Here is a 13,944-nt window from a genome sequence, read left to right on the forward strand (position 1 = left end):
TGCCCGACAGTACATACGCAGCAAAGAAGGTCGTATGCCCTCTAGGATTGGAGGTGGAGAAGATACATGCATGCCCTAATGACTGCATCCTCTACCGCGGTGCATACAAGGATCTGAACGCATGCCCGGTATGCGGTGCGTTGCGGTATAAGATCAGACGAGATGACCCTGGTGATGTTGACGGCGAGCCCCTCAGGAAGAGGGTTCCTGCGAAGGTGATGTGGTATGCTCCTATAATACCACGGTTGAAATGTCTGTTCAGAAACGAAGAGCATGCCAAGTTGATGCGATGGCACAGTGAGAACCGAAAGAAAGATGGGAAGTTGAGAGCACCTGCTGACGGGTCGCAGTGGAGAAAAATCGAGAGAAAGTACTGGGATGAGTTTACAAAGGAACCAAGGAATGTATGGTTTGCTTTAAGCGCGGATGGCATTAATCCTTTCGGGGAACAGAGCAGCAATCACAGCACCTGGCCCATGACTCTATGTATGTATAACCTTCCTCCTTGGATGTGCATGAAGCGGAAGTTCATTATGATGCCAGTTCTCATCCAAGGCCCTAAGCAACCCAGCAACGAAATTGATGTGTACCTAAGGCCATTAGTTGAAGAACTTTTACAGCTGTGGAATGGAAACGGTGTACGTACGTGGGATGAGCACAGACAGGAGGAATTTAACCTTAAGGCGTTGCTGTTCGTGACCATCAACGATTGGCCCGCTCTCAGTAACCTTTCAGGACAGACAAACAAAGGATACCACGCATGCACGCACTGTTTAGATGACACTGAAAGTATATACCTGGACAAATGCAGGAAGAATGTGTACCTGGGCCATCGTCGATTTCTTCCGGCCAACCATCAATGTCGAAAGAAAGGCAAGCATTTCAAAGGCGAGGCAGATCACCGGAAGAAGCCCGCCATGCGCACCAGTGATCACTGCTTGCTATGGTCAATGATTTACACTACGTAATCTTTGGAAAGGGTCCCGGTGGACTAGCTGTTCCGAATGACGCTGAGGGACACGCACCCATGTGGAAGAAGAAATCTATATTTTGGGACCTACCCTACTGGAAAGACCTAGAGGTCCGCTCCTCAATCGACGTGATGCACGTGACGAAGAACCTTTGCGTGAACCTGCTAGGCTTCTTGGGCGTGTATGGGAAGACAAAAGATACACCTGAGGCACGGGAGGACCTGCAACGTTTGCACGAAAAAGACAGCATGCCTCTGAAGCAGTATAAAGGTCCTGCCAGCTACGCTCTTACGAAAGAAGAGAAAGAAATCTTCTTTGAATGCCTGCTCAGTATGAAGGTCACGACTGGCTTCTCGTCGAATATAAAGGGAATAATAAATATGCCAGAGAAAAAGTTTTAGAACCTAAAGTCTCATGACTGCCACGTGATTATGACGCAACTGCTTCCGGTTGCATTGAGGGGGCTTTTACCGGAAAACGTCCGATTAGCCATTGTGAAGCTATGTGCATTCCTCAATGCAATCTCTCAGAAGGTGATCGATCCAGAAATCGTACCAAGGCTAAGGAGTGATGTGGCGCAATGTCTTGTCAGTTTCGAGCTGGTGTTCCCACCATCCTTCTTCAATATCATGACGCACGTCCTAGTTCATCTAGTCGACGAGATTGTCATCCTGGGGCCCGTATTTCTACACAATATGTTCCCCTTTGAGAGGTTCATGGGAGTCCTAAAGAAATATGTCCGTAACCGCGCTAGGCCAGAAGGAAGCATCTCCATGGGCCATCAAACAGAGGATGTTATCGGGTTTTGTGTTGACTTCATTCCTGGCCTTAACAAGATAGGTCTCCCTAAATCGCGGTATGAGGGGAGACTGACTGGAAAAGGCACTCTTGGAAGAGACTCAATAATATGCAGGGACGGATATTCTTGGTCTCAAGCACACTACACAGTTCTACAGAACTCTACCTTGGTGACCCCGTATGTCGATGAACACAAGAACAGTCTGCGCTCGAAACACCCGGAGCAATGCGACGATTGGATTACATGTGAACACATCAGGACTTTCAGCAGTTGGTTGGAAACACGTCTCAGAGGTGACAACACTGTTTGTGATGAGTTGTACTTGTTGTCCAGGGGACCATCTTTGACTGTATTGACTTACAAAGGATACGAGATAAATGGGAATACATTTTACACGATCGCCCAAGATCAAAAGAGCACCAACCAAAACAGCGGTGTCCGCTTTGATGCAGCAACCGAGAGCGGAAAGGACACATATTATGGTTACATAGTGGACATATGGGAACTTGACTACGAACCTGATTTTAAGGTCCCTTTGTTTAAGTGCAAATGGGTCAATCTGTTAGGCGGCGGGGTACAGCAGGTAGACCCACAGTACGGAATGACAACAGTGGATCTGAAAAATCTTGGGTACACTGATGAACCGTTCGTCCTAGCCAATGATGTGGCACAGGTTATCTATGTGAAGGACATGTCTACCAAACCGAGAAAAAGAAAAGATAAGGAAGCGAATACATCATACGATGAGCCAAAGCGCCACATAGTTCTTTCAGGAAAAAGGGACATCCTGGGAGTGGACGGCAAGACAGACATGTCTGAAGATTATGAAAAGTTTCATGAAATTCCTCCCTTCAATGTCAAGGCTGACCCAAGCATCCTGATAAACAATGAAGATTATCCATGGTTACGGCGCAATAAGCAAATGACACAAGCGAAGAAAAAGTGAAGACTTTCTCCCGCAATAAGCAAATGCTATGTGGGTGAAATTATGATACCATCCCAACTTTCAACTTTTTCAGAGTTCATTTGAAATGCTTTCATGTCTTATGGTTTGAAACTTTGATACTTCGAAAGTGATTGTCCATTTTGTACACGAAGTGCATCAAGTTTTTGTCGTAACCCTCTCTACTTTTTGGAACATGCTATGTGGGTGAAATGATGATACCATGCCAACTTTCAACCTTTTCAGAGTTCATTTTGAAATGCTTTCCAATTTCAGAGTCATTTAGCTCAAAGAATGAATTAATAGCAAACAGAATGAACTACAAAAATTTTATGAACATAAAAACAATCAATTAAAATATTATGTTATGATCAACTAAAATAAAACTATAATATTCTTCAATAGCAAAAAGAATATAATTTGTGTGACCTAAAATCAAACTATAAGTATTTAATTGTAAGTATAAATAAAAAATAAATAGCAACGAAGAAAAAAAAATTCTATTTTTATAGTAAAGTTATTCATAAACTAGTGATTCACACAAATTTTATAAAATTCCAATTTAAACTATTCAAAATTTTAAAACTAATGGCACTAACAGAAAGTTTATAATTTTTGTGACCTAAAATCAGAAAGAAATCACTAAAAAACTATAAGTATTTAGATGTAAGTATAAATTAAAAAAATAGAAAAAAAATTCTATTTTTATAGTAAAGTTATTCATAAACTAGTGATTCACACAAATTTTTAAAAATTCAAATTTAAACTATTCAAACTTTAAAACTAATGGCACTAACAGAAAGTTTATCATTTTTGTGACCTAAAAGCAAAAAGAAATCACTAAAAAACTTTAAGTATTTAGTTTTAAGTAGAAATAAAAAAATAAAAAACCAAAAAAATGTAGAAATAAAAAAGAAAAAACCAAAAAAAATGCCACCTACTGGGCCTCCACGGCCTGAATACGACTAGAAACCCAACATGGGCCAGGATTCAGGCCCGCAGAGGCCCAATAGGCCCACAGGCAGTAGCAAGTTTAGGCCTGAAAGCCTGCATTAGAGAGGAGCTCGAATGGGGAGGCAGAGCAGCGCTTATAAACCAGTGCCGGCGCCCTTCAGCTAGCGATGTGGGACTAAACTTTTGGGCGCGGGGCGCACAAGGGCATTGGTCCCGGTTGGTGGCACCAACCGGGACTAAAGGGGGCATTGGTCACGGTTCGTGGCACCAACCGGGACCAAAGGGGGGCATTGGTCACGGTTCGTGCCACGAACTGGGACCATTGCTCTGGCTATATAAGCCAACACTTGCGAAATTTTGGCCAACCGCTCCAATTCGCCCCGACGCCGCCCCGAGCGCGTCATCGTCGTCGTCGCCGCCCCGAGCCCGTCGTCGCCCCGCGCCCGCCGCCGTCGCCCCGCCCCGTCACCGCCCCGAGCCCGTACGTCGTCGCCCCGCGCCGTCGCCCCGAGCCCGTCGTCGCCCCACGCCCGCCGCCGTCGCCCCGCCCCGTCGCCGCCCCGAGCCCGCCGCCGTCGCCCTGCCCCGTCGCCGCCCCGAGCCCATCGCTGCCCCGCCCCGTCGTCGCCCCGCGCCGGCGCCGGCCCTCGGTTGATGATATGATGATGTTGATGATGTTTTTTTTCCTGTTGATGATATGATGATGTTTTTTTCTGTTGATGATATGATGATGTTTTTTTCTGTTGATGATATATGTGATGATGTTCTTTTCATATATGTATTAATTTTTTTAAGTTGTTAGTAGATATCAATTTTAGGTTAGTGCATTTTATCACTGATTTTAGGTTAGTTGAGCCTCTTTAGTGCATTTTATGTTTGTTGCATTTTAGGTTAGTGCATTTTATGTTAGTGGAGAGGAAAAAGTAAAATAAGGAAAAGGAAAATAAGTAGAGAAAGAAGGAGAAGAAGAAGGAGAAGACGAGGAGAGGAAGAAAAGGAAGAGGAGAAGAAGAAAAGAATAGAGGAGAAGAAGAGAAAATTAGAATATATATTCTATTTTCTCTTTTCTCCTCTATTCCTTTCTTCTTCTCCTCTTTTTTTCTTCTTTTTTTTCTTCGACACATGGGGGGGTCGAGAACGTCGGACATTCATGAGAGAGGCGAGGAAGAAGGGGAAGAAGAGGGAGAAGAAGAGGAGAGGAAGAAGAGGAAGTCTTCTCCTCTATTCTTTCTTTTCTTCTTTTTTCTTCTTCTTCTTCCTCTTTATTTTATCGGGAACGAGGGTCGTCGAGGGTCGCCGAGCGGTAGAGGAGAAACCCTAAATAGAAAGTATCGTCGGTGTGAGATACATGTACCGTCGGTGTCGGACACTACATCCACATCCCACAAGTGGCGCGGGCTTCGACGCCCACGTCACTTGTGGGACGTGGATGTAGTGTCCGACACCGACGGCCACATGTATCTCACACCCACGATACTTGCTATTTAGGGTTTCCTCTACCGAAAAGAAGAGGAGAAATAAATAAGAAGAAGAAAAAAGAAGAAAAAGAAGAGGAGAAGAAGAAAGGAATAGTGGAGAAGACTTCCTCTTCTTCTCCTAGTGTCAAAGTATTGAAGAAATCCATGCCTTCATCATTAGCCGGAAGTAACCAGGGCATGTTGGTACGAAGTTCTGCAAAGTTGTTTTGGAATGGAGTCCCGGATAGAATAATCCGCCTTTTGGTATGAATTCAGCAAAGGCCTTCCAAATAGCGATATTCGGAAGGCTCTTTCTGAACTTTGTACCAAAAAGCGAATTATCCTATCTGGGACTCCGTTCCAGAACAACTTTGAAGAGCTTCGTACCATCATGCACATGTTACTTTCGCCTAATGCTGAAGACATGGTTTTGTTGAATCCTTTGACACTAGGCAACCTCCCGACCCCTCGGCGATCCTCTCGAACATGAGAGGAAGAAGAGGGTCATCTAGGGGTCGAGGGTTTCAGGGTCGTCGAGGGTTCGAGGGGTCGAGGATCGCCGAGGGGTCGAGAGAGGTTTCCTAGTGTCAAAGTATTGAAGAAATCCATGCCTTCATCATTAGCCGGAAGTAACCAGGGCATGTTGGTACGAAGTTCTGCAAAGTTGTTTTGGAATGGAGTCCCGGATAGAATAATCCGCCTTTTGGTACGAATTCAGCAAAGGCCTTCCAAATAGCGATATTCGGAAGGCTCTTTCTGAACTTTGTACCAAAAAGCGAATTATCCTATCTGGGACTCCATTCCAGAACAACTTTGAAGAGCTTCGTACCATCATGCACATGTTACTTTCGCCTAATGATGAAGACATGGTTTTGTTGAATCCTTTGACCCTAGGCAACCTCCCGACCCCTCGGCGATCCTCTCGAACATGAGAGGAAGAAGAGGGTCGTCTAGGGGTCGAGGGTTCGAGGGTTCTTCTCCTCTATTCTTTCTTCTCCTCTTTTTTTTCTTCTTCTTCCTCTTTTTTTTATCGGGAACGAGGGTCGTCGAGGGACATAGATGTAGTGTCGTCGTTGTCGATATATACCCCCTCCCGATAGCTTACTATGATTAGGTAGCTAGTTCTACGTTTGGCACTAATATATCCATCTGTCATGTTTGAATAATAATTGCCATGTTGTAAATATTTGTAGAAACTATGGACACCGCCCTAGACGAAGCAACAAAAGAAGCGTTGTTGAGGGAGATAATCGTAGAAGGAAGTGATGCCGTCTCGTACTATCTCAACGAAACCGATGGTCTGGAAGGAGAGGGTGAACAAGCTGGCTACGGTGACCTAATGCCGGTGCAAGAAGAAGAACATGAGGACGGCTCCGGTGACCCAATGCCGGTGCAAGAAGGAGACCGTGATGACGACTCCGGTGACCGAACCGAGTCTGGCCAGGTATATATATTAGTTAAGCCTATGCTGACTAGCTGATTGATGCATTCATTGTTTTGGTATGGACACATATTAATTAAGTCTTTGTTCTTTTTTCTAGCCCTCCGGATCGAGCACAACTTCGGTAAAGAGACGAGGCCCGAAGGAAAAGTTGAGCTCGGATGAAAAGCTTGAGATCACAGCAATCGCGTCCGACGGCCAACCTATTGAACCCCTCCGGACAAAGAGCGCATTTGTTGCTCAGTGCGGGGTTCTGGTTAGGGACAAGATCCCGATAAGCATCCAGCAATGGTTTAAGCCGGCTACAGAAGACCCTGAGGTGTCTTATGTCAATGATATGCAGAAAAATGATCTTTGGACTGAGCTGAAGTCAAATTTCACCCTACCGCCAGAGGATAATCCAGAGAACCCAATTAAAGAGAAATTAATCAAGTCTTTTGCTCTGAAGAGGATGGCAGAACTATTCAGAAGGTGGAAGAAAGAGCTGAATAATAAGTTTGTCGAAAATAATGAGACACCAGAATTCAAGGGCAGATATGAGAAGATCAGAGATCACTGGCCCGCATTTGTGGCCCACAAGACATCGGAAAAGAGTCAGAATATGTCGGTGATAAACAAGCAAAATGCTGCGAAGAAGAAGCTTCACCATCGCACGGGGTCAGGTGGCTACCTCGTAGCCCGGCCTAAGTGGTCCAAGGTTGAGAATGATCTGGTTCATAAAGGGATCGAACCAGAGACAAATAACTGGCCAGACCGTTGCCGGACTTGGTTCTTCGGGGCTGGCGGAACCTTGGACCCTGAAACAGGGAAGTGCATTTGGACGAACGAACAAATGGACATACCAGTCAGTAAGCTTAAGCAGTATATCGAAGCAGCGCAGGAAGGGACGTTCTTTCCAGACAGAGAGCACGACGAGCTCACAATGGCCCTCGGGAATCCTGAGCACCCTGGACGGACACGAGGCACGCCAGGCTCCGTTCCGTGGACGGTTGGGTTTCCGGACGCAGGTGGTTACAAATCCCATGAGAGGAGGAAAAAACTGCAGCAGACCGAACTGCAGGCGCTGCACGCAAGGGTACAAGCGATAGAGGAACGAGAAGCAAATCGCAGCAAACGTACTGCCGAAGCCTCCCCCAAAGCTACCCCGCCATCTCAGCGCAGAAGCAGCGTGGCTTCCACCGAGCTGCTTCAGCCGGAGCATGCCTTGACGGCTCCTGCCAGCTATCCCGTGGATGCTATAACGGAGTCTCAAAATTGCCACCTTATGACGCAATGGATGAATTTGAAGGTCAAGGCGGCTGTTGGCTCTGTTTATCCTACTGAACCCGGTCCAACTTTTCACTGCCGGCCGATTCCAGAAGGATATGCTAGGGTGATGGTGGATGAGATAACGGAGGGATTTGAGGACCTCCAGCTTGACCACCCTACCGGTGAAGGGGAGACTCGGCTGGGGTCTGCTCTGAAGACTCCATGCCTATAGCGGAAGGAGCTCATCAACCTTCCGAACTGGACGCCTCCGCCTCCTCCTCCTCCTCCGGCGAGTCAGGGCACTCCGCCTCCTCCACCGCCTCCTCCTCCGGCGAGTGACGATCAGGGCCCTCGGCCGGCTCCTTCTCTGGCGCGTGGCGGCACTCCGCCTCCGTCTCCGCCTGCGCCGACGCGCCCGAGCAGCCAGCCTCCTCCTTCTCCACCTCGTCAGCAAGGGCGGAAGAGACCTGCCGCCGCTCCAGCTGCTCCGGCGTGTCGTAGTCCTTCTCCTCCACCTCTTAAGCAAGTAAAGAAGACAACCGCTTTGTCTGCTCAGTCGGCGTCTAGCAGTACAACCAGAGGCGGGAGGACATACAGATTCGGTCCTTCTCTGAAGACTCCAGAGAAGTTACCATACGAGAGGACCCAGGAGGAGAACGCTGAGATCGCGCGAGAAGAAGTGAGGAAATTCTTTGAAGGGGTGAAAGCAAAGAAACATCCACCTCTGGAGGAGAAGGTAGATCGGGTGAAAGTGAAGCGCACTCTGGCTACCCTGACAAAACCACCGAAGTCTGATCCGCCGAAAGGAAACTATGACCGCATTATTGGAAAGGAATTTGCCGAAGCAGAGCGGTCGGGAAGTACTGTCAGTGATAAAAGGCTGAAAGAACGACGAGCTGGGAAACAAATTGCCCAGCTCGGCAAACAAGCGAAGCAATCATGCCCCCCGCTCAAGGTACCTAGCCACAACGTCGCTAATGATCCGAGGATGGTGCCCGGTTATAGCAATCTTGCAGATTACCTACCCGACGAAGTACATTATGAACCCATGGACATGCAGATACAAAGATACGAGTACGGGAAGCCTCCCGTCAAAGATGAAAGATCTCTATCAACGATGATGCGAAGATTGCATGATTGGTACTTGAAAATCTGCAGAGACTCTGGGGGGAGGAGTACTTTGTATGTGAAAGTTAAAAAGGAGCATGACCTTGTTGGAATTGATCTGTTGCCTGTTCCATTTGAGGAGTTCTATCAGTTTTTCAATCAATTGGACCTCGATAAAACAACGGTCGCCTGCTACTGTCTGTAAGTAGTACTACTTCTGTCATTAAGTTTCTCTATATAGCTTAGCTCTTTCATTGCATGTATTTATAATCATCCTCACTATATTATGCAGATTGAAGATCGTCGAATTGAAGAAAAGACAAGTCGGTGATATTGGGTTCATTAACACATATCTCATAGATGCAACTCAGGTTAAACTTCATGCCGCAGCTACCGAGGCCAACTTGCTACAATCGTTCGTAATAAATCAAAACAAAGATATAATACTCTTTCCTTACAACTTCAAGTGAGTGTTACTGTCTTGTGCGTATTCGGTTTCCCTTATATATTAGTCAAGGTTATAGTAATGTAATTCATGAGTTATGCATGCGTGTGCAGTTTCCACTATATTCTCCTAGAGAATAAGCTTGAGCAGGGACTAGTAACCGTCTTAGACTCAAAACGAAAAGATCCCCAGGACTATGCAGACATGACTGAAATCCTCAAGAAGTAAGTTAAATCGATCATTATCCACCATATCAGCAACTTTGTTCATTTCCTGATATCAAGTAATTGTTTTCTTTGTCCGGCAGGGTTTGGAGAAAATTCACCAAAAAAGTTCCGGGACTGCCGAAGGAGCTGGAATTTAGACACCCGAAAGTAAGTACTATAGTAGCATGTTCCGCGCATCTCCTAGTGATTCAAGCGCTAGTTTCATCAATACCATTTAGCATTCTTGCTTATCAGTTTGATTGACCTCTATTTCTTGTAAAGTGGTTGTGGCAGGAACAAGGGAATGATTTCTGTGGTTACTACATCTGCGAGTACATCCGCCACACGACGTGTGAGCGGGGCGGGTACTCTAACGAACAATATGAAGTACGTAAATAGCAACATTCACAATTTTATTTTATTACCATCATTTGTGTTGAGTTTCATTCATTCATATATATATATGTATTGACCCCCTTCTTCAAATTAGATGTTTCGGAAGCGGGATGAACTCCTAGCACCAGCTCACATGCGAGCAATTCAAGAGGAATTGGCGGCATTCTTTCTTGACCACGTGATCCCTGAAGACGGAGAATTCTATGTGGACCCTGAGTCCGTATGATTATATTTGTAAGAGATAATTATTGTATATATGTAGCCGGTAGTGTCAGATAGATATACGAGAACTTGTTGTTCGACCAATCTCTCGGAGAAGGAGAGGTGGTCGATATCACTTCTCTCTGTATGCATATATGTTCATGACGATCTTCTGTTTCCTTCGTTTGCTTTACTAGCTAGCCAGCGTGTCTAGTCCTCTCTATACGTATGTATAGTACGTAGCGTCGACCAAGCACGGACATAAGAGAGGACACTTCTCTATATTAATTATAGCTAGCTAACACAATATATGAAACACCTAAATTAACCCCCCAAAACCCCCAACCCCCCCCCTTTCAGAAAAAACAAAAACCCCAGCCACAGAAATGCTGACGCGTGGATGCCTATTGGTCCCGGTTGGTGCCACCAACCGGGACCAAAGGGTCTCCTGACTGGGCTCTGCGCACTGCCCACGTGGAGGGCCTTTAGTCCCGGTTCTGGATTGAACCGGGACTAAAGGGGGGAGGTATTAGTACCGACACTTTAGTCCCGGTTCAGGAACCAGGACTAAAGTCCCTTACGAACTGGGACTATAGGCCCTTTTTCTACCAGTGTTGCGATGCTTATGTGAAAAAGTTTCATCTCGATAAGCTCAAACTCAAATCGGAGAAATATGTCTTCATAGGATACCCAAAGGAGACAGTTGGGTACACCTTCTATCACAGATCTGAAGGCAAGACATTCGTTGCTAAGAATGGATCCTTTCTAGAGAAGGAGTTTCTCTCGAAAGAAGTGAGTAGGAGGAAAGTAGAAAACTTGATAAGGTAATTGTACCTTCTCCCTTACTGGAAAATAGTTCATCACAGAAATCTGTTCCTGTGACTACTACACCAATTAGTGAGGAAGCTAATGATGATGATCATGTAACTTCAAATCAAGTTACTACCAAATCTCGTAGGTAAACTAGAGTGAGATCCGCACCAGAGTGGTACGGTAATCCTGTTCTGGAAGTCATGTTACTACACCATGATGAACTTGCGAACTATGAGGAAGCGATGATGAGCCCAGATTCCGCGAAATGGTTTGAGGCCATGAAATCTGAGATATGATCCATGTATGAGAACAAAGTATGGACTTTGATGGATTTGCCCGATGATCGGCAAGCCATAGAAAATAAATGGATCTTCAAGAGGAAGACAGACTCTGATAGTAGTGTTACTATCTACAAAGCTGGAATTGTCGCAAAAGGTTTTTGACAAGTTCAAGGTGTTGACTACGATGAGATTTTCTCACTCGTATCTATGCTTAAGTCTATCCGAATCATGTTAGCAATTGCCGCATTTTATGAAATCTGGCAAATGGATAAACAAAACTGCATTCCTTAATGGATTTACTAAAGAAGAGTTGTATACGATGCAACTAGAAGGTTTTGTCGATCCTAAAGGTGTTAACTAAATATGCAAGCTCCAGCGATCCATCTATGGACTGGTGCAAGAATCTCGGAGTTGGAATATACGCTTTGATAAGTTGATCAAAGCATATAGTTTTATACAGACTTGCGGTGAAGCCTGTATTTACAAGAAAGTGAGTGGGAGCACTACAGCATTTCTGATAAGTATATGTGTATGACATATTGTTGATCGGAAATAATGTAGAATTATTCTGCAAAGCATAAAGGAGTGTTTGAAAGGAGTTTTTCAAAGAAAGACCTCGGTAAAGCTGCTTACATATTGAGTATCAAGATCTATAGAGATAGATCAAGACGCTTGATAAGTTTTTCAATGAGTACGTACCTTGACAAGATTTTGAAGTAGTTCAAAATGGAGCAGTCAAAGAAAGAGTTCTTGCCTGTGTTACAAGGTGTGAAGTTGAGTAAGACTCAAAGCCCGACCACGGCAGAAGATAGAAAGAGAATGAAAGTCATTCCCTATGCCTTGGCCATAGGTTCTATAAAGTATGTCATGCTGTGTACCAGATCTATTGTATACCCTGCACTGATTTGGCAAGGGAGTACAATAGTGATCTAGGAGTAGATCACTGGACAGCGGTCAGAATTATCCTTAGTGAAATAAGGATATGTTTCTCGATTATGGACATGACAAAAAGGGTTTGTCGTAAAGGGTTACGTCGATGCAAGTTTTTGACACTGATCCAGATGATTCTAAGTCTCAATCTGGATACATATTGAAAGTGGGAGCAATTAGCTAGAGTAGCTCCGTGCAGAGCATTGTAGACATAGAATTTTGCAAAATACATACAGATCTGAATTTGGCAGGCCCGTTGACTAAATTTCTCTCACAAGCAAAACATGATCATTGTTTGGGTGTTAATCACATAGCGATGTGAACTAGATTATTGAATCTAGTAAACCCTTTGGGTGTTAGTCACATGGAGATGTGAACCAATCACATAAATATGTGAACTATTGGTGTTAATCACACAGCGATGTGAACTAGATTATTGACTCTAGTGCAACTGGGAGACTGAAGGAAATATGCCCTAGAGGCAATAATAAAGTAATTATTTATTTCCTTATATCATGATAAATGTTTATTATTCATGCTAGAATTGTATTAACCAGAAACATAATACATGTGTGAATACATAGACAAACTTAGTGTCATTAGTCTGCCTCTACTTGACTAGCTCGTTAATCAAAGATGGTTATGTTTCCTAACCATGAACAAAGTGTTGTTATTTGATTAACGAGGTCACATCATTAGTTGAATGATCTGATTGACATGACCCATTCCATTAGCTTAGCACCCGATCGTTTAGTATGTTGCTATTGCTTTCTTCATGACTTATACATATGTTCCTATGACTATGAGATTATGCAACTCCCGTTTGCCGGAGGAACACTTTGTGTGCTACCAAACGTCACAACGTAACTGGGTGATTATAAAGGAGCTCTACAGGTGTCTCCAAAGGTAGATGTTGGGTTGGCGTATTTCGAGATTAGGATTTGTCACTCCGATTGTCGGAGAGGTATCTCTGGGCCCTCTCGGTAATGCACATCACATAAGCCTTGCAAGCATTGCAACTAATGAGTTAGTTGCGGAATGATGTATTACAGAACGAGTAAAGAGACTTGCCAGTAACGAGATTGAACTAGGTATTGGATATCGACGATCGAATCTCGGGCAAGTAACATACCGATGACAAAGGGAACAACGTATGTTGTTATGCGGTCTGACCGATAAAGATCTTCGTAGAATATGTAGGAGCCAATATGGGCATCCAGGTCCCGCTATTGGTTATTGACCGGAGATGTGTCTCAGTCATGTCTGCATTGTTCTCGAACCGTAGGGTCCGCACGCTTAACGTTACGATGATAGTTATTATGAGTTTATGCATTTTGATGTACCGAAGGTAGTTCGGAGTCCCGGATGTGATCACGGACATGACGAGGAGTCTCGAAATGGTCGAGACATAAATATTGATATATTGGAAGCCTATGTTTGGATATCGGAAGTGTTCCGGGTGAAATCGGGATTTTACCGGAGTACCGGGAGGTTACCGGAACCCCCCGGGAGCTATATGGGCCTTAGTGGGCTTTAGTGGAAAGGTGAAAGGGGCAGCCCATGGTGGGCCGCGCGCCTCCCCCCTCCCCTAGTCCTATTAGGACAAGGAGAGGTGGCCGGCCCCCTCTCTCTCTTTCCCCCCTCGGGGAATCCTATTCCAACTAGGATTGGGGGGGAGTCCTACTCCCGGTAGGAGTAGGACTCCTCCTGCGCCCTCCTCCTGGCCGGCCGCCCCCTCCCCCTTGGCTCCTT

Source organism: Triticum urartu, chromosome 6A (assembly GCF_056163025.1).
Source record: "Triticum urartu cultivar PI428250 chromosome 6A, HENAU_Tu73, whole genome shotgun sequence".
NCBI classification, from domain to species: domain Eukaryota; kingdom Viridiplantae; phylum Streptophyta; class Magnoliopsida; order Poales; family Poaceae; genus Triticum; species Triticum urartu.